Genomic DNA, 6844 nt, shown 5'->3' with positions numbered 1-6844 from the left:
TATGTTAAAAACTGTATGTTCAACATTGTGACATTGTGTTTCCTCCTTTTCCTCCTTTTTCTCCAAATTATAAAATGTCCCTTTTTCTTGTTAAATTAATGTATCACAGTCAAGTCTATTGTAAAATGAAGTTTATTAAATATGTTAAAAACTGTATGTTCAACATTGTGACATTGTGTTTCCTCCTTTTCCTCCTTTTTTCTCCAAATTATAAAATGTCCCTTTTTCTTGTTAAATTAATGTATCACAGTCAAGTCTATTGTAAAATGAAGTTTATTAAATATGTTAAAAACTGTATGTTCAACATTGTGACATTGTGTTTCCTCCTTTTCCTCCTTTTTCTCCAAATTATAAAATGTCCCTTTTTCTTGTTAAATTAATGTATCACAGTCAAGTCTATTGTAAAATGAAGTTTATTAAATATGTTAAAAACTGTATGTTCAACATTGTGACATTGTGTTTCCTCCTTTTCCTCCTTTTTCTCCAAATTATAAAATGTCCCTTTTTCTTGTTAAATTAATGTATCACAGTCAAGTCTATTGTAAAATGAAGTTTATTAAATATGTTAAAAACTGTATGTTCAACATTGTGACATTGTGTTTCCTCCTTTTCCTCCTTTTTCTCCAAATTATAAAATGTCCCTTTTTCTTGTTAAATTAATGTATCACAGTCAAGTCTATTGTAAAATGAAGTTTATTAAATATGTTAAAAACTGTATGTTCAACATTGTGACATTGTGTTTCCTCCTTTTCCTCCTTTTTCTCCAAATTATAAAATGTCCCTTTTTCTTGTTAAATTAATGTATCACAGTCAAGTCTATTGTAAAATGAAGTTTATTAAATATGTTAAAAACTGTATGTTCAACATTGTGACATTGTGTTTCCTCCTTTTCCTCCTTTTTCTCCAAATTATAAAATGTCCCTTTTTCTTGTTAAATTAATGTATCACAGTCAAGTCTATTGTAAAATGAAGTTTATTAAATATGTTAAAAACTGTATGTTCAACATTGTGACATTGTGTTTCCTCCTTTTCCTCCTTTTTCTCCAAATTATAAAATGTCCCTTTTTCTTGTTAAATTAATGTATCACAGTCAAGTCTATTGTAAAATGAAGTTTATTAAATATGTTAAAAACTGTATGTTCAACATTGTGACATTGTGTTTCCTCCTTTTCCTCCTTTTTCTCCAAATTATAAAATGTCCCTTTTTCTTGTTAAATTAATGTATCACAGTCAAGTCTATTGTAAAATGAAGTTTATTAAATATGTTAAAAACTGTATGTTCAACATTGTGACATTGTGTTTCCTCCTTTTCCTCACTTTTTCTCCAAATTATAAAATGTCCCTTTTTCTTGTTAAATTAATGTATCACAGTCAAGTCTATTGTAAAATGAAGTTTATTAAATATGTTAAAAACTGTATGTTCAACATTGTGACATTGTGTTTCCTCCTTTTCCTCCTTTTTTCTCCAAATTATAAAATGTCCCTTTTTCTTGTTAAATTAATGTATCACAGTCAAGTCTAATGTAAAATAAATATGTTAAAAACTGTATGTTCAACATTGTGACATTGTGTTTCCTCCTTTTCCTCCTTTTTTCTCCAAATTATAAAATGTCCCTTTTTCTTGTTAAATTAATGTATCACAGTCAAGTCTATTGTAAAATGAAGTTTATTAAATATGTTAAAAACTGTATGTTCAACATTGTGACATTGTGTTTCCTCCTTTTCCTCCTTTTTTCTCCAAATTATAAAATGTCCCTTTTTCTTGTTAAATTAATGTATCACAGTCAAGTCTATTGTAAAATGAAGTTTATTAAATATGTTAAAAACTGTATGTTCAACATTGTGACATTGTGTTTCCTCCTTTTCCTCCTTTTTTCTCCAAATTATAAAATGTCCCTTTTTCTTGTTAAATTAATGTATCACAGTCAAGTCTATTGTAAAATGAAGTTTATTAAATATGTTAAAAACTGTATGTTCAACATTGTGACATTGTGTTTCCTCCTTTTCCTCCTTTTTTCTCCAAATTATAAAGTCCCTTTTTCTTGTTAAATTAATGTATCACAGTCAAGTCTATTGTAAAATGAAGTTTATTAAATATGTTAAAAACTGTATGTTCAACATTGTGACATTGTGTTTCCTCCTTTTCCTCCTTTTTTCTCCAAATTATAAAATGTCCCTTTTTCTTGTTAAATTAATGTATCACAGTCAAGTCTATTGTAAAATGAAGTTTATTAAATATGTTAAAAACTGTATGTTCAACATTGTGACATTGTGTTTCCTCCTTTTCCTCCTTTTTTCTCCAAATTATAAAATGTCCCTTTTTCTTGTTAAATTAATGTATCACAGTCAAGTCTATTGTAAAATGAAGTTTATTAAATATGTTAAAAACTGTATGTTCAACATTGTGACATTGTGTTTCCTCCTTTTCCTCCTTTTTTCTCCAAATTATAAAATGTCCCTTTTTCTTGTTAAATTAATGTATCACAGTCAAGTCTATTGTAAAATGAAGTTTATTAAATATGTTAAAAACTGTTCAACATTGTGACATTGTGTTTCCTCCTTTTCCTCCTTTTTTCTCCAAATTATAAAATGTCCCTTTTTCTTGTTAAATTAATGTATCACAGTCAAGTCTATTGTAAAATGAAGTTTATTAAATATGTTAAAAACTGTATGTTCAACATTGTGACATTGTGTTTCCTCCTTTTCCTCCTTTTTTCTCCAAATTATAAAATGTCCCTTTTTCTTGTTAAATTAATGTATCACAGTCAAGTCTATTGTAAAATGAAGTTTATTAAATATGTTAAAAACTGTATGTTCAACATTGTGACATTGTGTTTCCTCCTTTTCCTCCTTTTTTCTCCAAATTATAAAATGTCCCTTTTTCTTGTTAAATTAATGTATCACAGTCAAGTCTATTGTAAAATGAAGTTTATTAAATATGTTAAAAACTGTATGTTCAACATTGTGACATTGTGTTTCCTCCTTTTCCTCCTTTTTTCTCCAAATTATAAAATGTCCCTTTTTCTTGTTAAAATGAAGTTTATTAAATATGTTAAAAACTGTATGTTCAACATTGTGACATTGTGTTTCCTCCTTTTCCTCCTTTTTTCTCCAAATTATAAAATGTCCCTTTTTCTTGTTAAATTAATGTATCACAGTCAAGTCTATTGTAAAATGAAGTTTATTAAATATGTTAAAAACTGTATGTTCAACATTGTGACATTGTGTTTCCTCCTTTTCCTCCTTTTTTCTCCAAATTATAAAATGTCCCTTTTTCTTGTTAAATTAATGTATCACAGTCAAGTCTATTGTAAAATGAAGTTTATTAAATATGTTAAAAACTGTATGTTCAACATTGTGACATTGTGTTTCCTCCTTTTCCTCCTTTTTTCTCCAAATTATAAAATGTCCCTTTTTCTTGTTAAATTAATGTATCACAGTCAAGTCTATTGTAAAATGAAGTTTATTAAATATGTTAAAAACTGTATGTTCAACATTGTGTTTCCTCCTTTTCCTCCTTTTTTCTCCAAATTATAAAATGTCCCTTTTTCTTGTTAAATTAATGTATCACAGTCAAGTCTATTGTAAAATGAAGTTTATTAAATATGTTAAAAACTGTATGTTCAACATTGTGACATTGTGTTTCCTCCTTTTCCTCCTTTTTTCTCCAAATTATAAAATGTCCCTTTTTCTTGTTAAATTAATGTATCACAGTCAAGTCTATTGTAAAATGAAGTTTATTAAATATGTTAAAAACTGTATGTTCAACATTGTGACATTGTGTTTCCTCCTTTTCCTCCTTTTTTCTCCAAATTATAAAATGTCCCTTTTTCTTGTTAAATTAATGTATCACAGTCAAGTCTATTGTAAAATGAAGTTTATTAAATATGTTAAAAACTGTATGTTCAACATTGTGACATTGTGTTTCCTCCTTTTCCTCCTTTTTTCTCCAAATTATAAAATGTCCCTTTTTCTTGTTAAATTAATGTATCACAGTCAAGTCTATTGTAAAATGAAGTTTATTAAATATGTTAAAAACTGTATGTTCAACATTGTGACATTGTGTTTCCTCCTTTTCCTCCTTTTTTCTCCAAATTATAAAATGTCCCTTTTTCTTGTTAAATTAATGTATCACAGTCAAGTCTATTGTAAAATGAAGTTTATTAAATATGTTAAAAACTGTATGTTCAACATTGTGACATTGTGTTTCCTCCTTTTCCTCCTTTTTTCTCCAAATTATAAAATGTCCCTTTTTCTTGTTAAATTAATGTATCACAGTCAAGTCTATTGTAAAATGAAGTTTATTAAATATGTTAAAAACTGTATGTTCAACATTGTGACATTGTGTTTCCTCCTTTTCCTCCTTTTTTCTCCAAATTATAAAATGTCCCTTTTTCTTGTTAAATTAATGTATCACAGTCAAGTCTATTGTAAAATGAAGTTTATTAAATATGTTAAAAACTGTATGTTCAACATTGTGACATTGTGTTTCCTCCTTTTCCTCCTTTTTTCTCCAAATTATAAAATGTCCCTTTTTCTTGTTAAATTAATGTATCACAGTCAAGTCTATTGTAAAATGAAGTTTATTAAATATGTTAAAAACTGTATGTTCAACATTGTGACATTGTGTTTCCTCCTTTTCCTCCTTTTTTCTCCAAATTATAAAATGTCCCTTTTTCTTGTTAAATTAATGTATCACAGTCAAGTCTATTGTAAAATGAAGTTTATTAAATATGTTAAAAACTGTATGTTCAACATTGTGACATTGTGTTTCCTCCTTTTCCTCCTTTTTTCTCCAAATTATAAAATGTCCCTTTTTCTTGTTAAATTAATGTATCACAGTCAAGTCTATTGTAAAATGAAGTTTATTAAATATGTTAAAAACTGTATGTTCAACATTGTGACATTGTGTTTCCTCCTTTTCCTCCTTTTTTCTCCAAATTATAAAATGTCCCTTTTTCTTGTTAAATTAATGTATCACAGTCAAGTCTATTGTAAAATGAAGTTTATTAAATATGTTAAAAACTGTATGTTCAACATTGTGACATTGTGTTTCCTCCTTTTCCTCCTTTTTTCTCCAAATTATAAAATGTCCCTTTTTCTTGTTAAATTAATGTATCACAGTCAAGTCTATTGTAAAATGAAGTTTATTAAATATGTTAAAAACTGTATGTTCAACATTGTGACATTGTGTTTCCTCCTTTTCCTCCTTTTTTCTCCAAATTATAAAATGTCCCTTTTTCTTGTTAAATTAATGTATCACAGTCAAGTCTATTGTAAAATGAAGTTTATTAAATATGTTAAAAACTGTATGTTCAACATTGTGACATTGTGTTTCCTCCTTTTCCTCCTTTTTTCTCCAAATTATAAAATGTCCCTTTTTCTTGTTAAATTAATGTATCACAGTCAAGTCTATTGTAAAATGAAGTTTATTAAATATGTTAAAAACTGTATGTTCAACATTGTGACATTGTGTTTCCTCCTTTTCCTCCTTTTTTCTCCAAATTATAAAATGTCCCTTTTTCTTGTTAAATTAATGTATCACAGTCAAGTCTATTGTAAAATGAAGTTTATTAAATATGTTAAAAACTGTATGTTCAACATTGTGACATTGTGTTTCCTCCTTTTCCTCCTTTTTTCTCCAAATTATAAAATGTCCCTTTTTCTTGTTAAATTAATGTATCACAGTCAAGTCTATTGTAAAATGAAGTTTATTAAATATGTTAAAAACTGTATGTTCAACATTGTGACATTGTGTTTCCTCCTTTTCCTCCTTTTTTCTCCAAATTATAAAATGTCCCTTTTTCTTGTTAAATTAATGTATCACAGTCAAGTCTATTGTAAAATGAAGTTTATTAAATATGTTAAAAACTGTATGTTCAACATTGTGACATTGTGTTTCCTCCTTTTCCTCCTTTTTTCTCCAAATTATAAAATGTCCCTTTTTCTTGTTAAATTAATGTATCACAGTCAAGTCTATTGTAAAATGAAGTTTATTAAATATGTTAAAAACTGTATGTTCAACATTGTGACATTGTGTTTCCTCCTTTTCCTCCTTTTTTCTCCAAATTATAAAATGTCCCTTTTTCTTGTTAAATTAATGTATCACAGTCAAGTCTATTGTAAAATGAAGTTTATTAAATATGTTAAAAACTGTATGTTCAACATTGTGACATTGTGTTTCCTCCTTTTCCTCCTTTTTTCTCCAAATTATAAAATGTCCCTTTTTCTTGTTAAATTAATGTATCACAGTCAAGTCTATTGTAAAATGAAGTTTATTAAATATGTTAAAAACTGTATGTTTAACATTGTGACATTGTGTTTCCTCCTTTTCCTCCTTTTTTCTCCAAATTATAAAATGTCCCTTTTTCTTGTTAAATTAATGTATCACAGTCAAGTCTATTGTAAAATGAAGTTTATTAAATATGTTAAAAACTGTATGTTCAACATTGTGACATTGTGTTTCCTCCTTTTCCTCCTTTTTTCTCCAAATTATAAAATGTCCCTTTTTCTTGTTTAATTAATGTATCACAGTCAAGTCTATTGTAAAATGAAGTTTATTAAATATGTTAAAAACTGTATGTTCAACATTGTGACATTGTGTTTCCTCCTTTTCCTCCTTTTTTCTCCAAATTATAAAATGTCCCTTTTTCTTGTTAAATTAATGTATCACAGTCAAGTCTATTGTAAAATGAAGTTTATTAAATATGTTAAAAACTGTATGTTCAACATTGTGACATTGTGTTTCCTCCTTTTCCTCCTTTTTTCTCCAAATTATAAAATGTCCCTTTTTCTTGTTAAATTAATGTATCACAGTCAAGTCTATTGTAAAATGAAGTTTATT

Source organism: Drosophila bipectinata, chromosome 2R (assembly GCF_030179905.1).
Source record: "Drosophila bipectinata strain 14024-0381.07 chromosome 2R, DbipHiC1v2, whole genome shotgun sequence".
In the NCBI taxonomy this organism is placed as follows: Eukaryota; Metazoa; Arthropoda; class Insecta; order Diptera; family Drosophilidae; genus Drosophila; species Drosophila bipectinata.
This window is presented reverse-complemented; position numbering follows the sequence as displayed.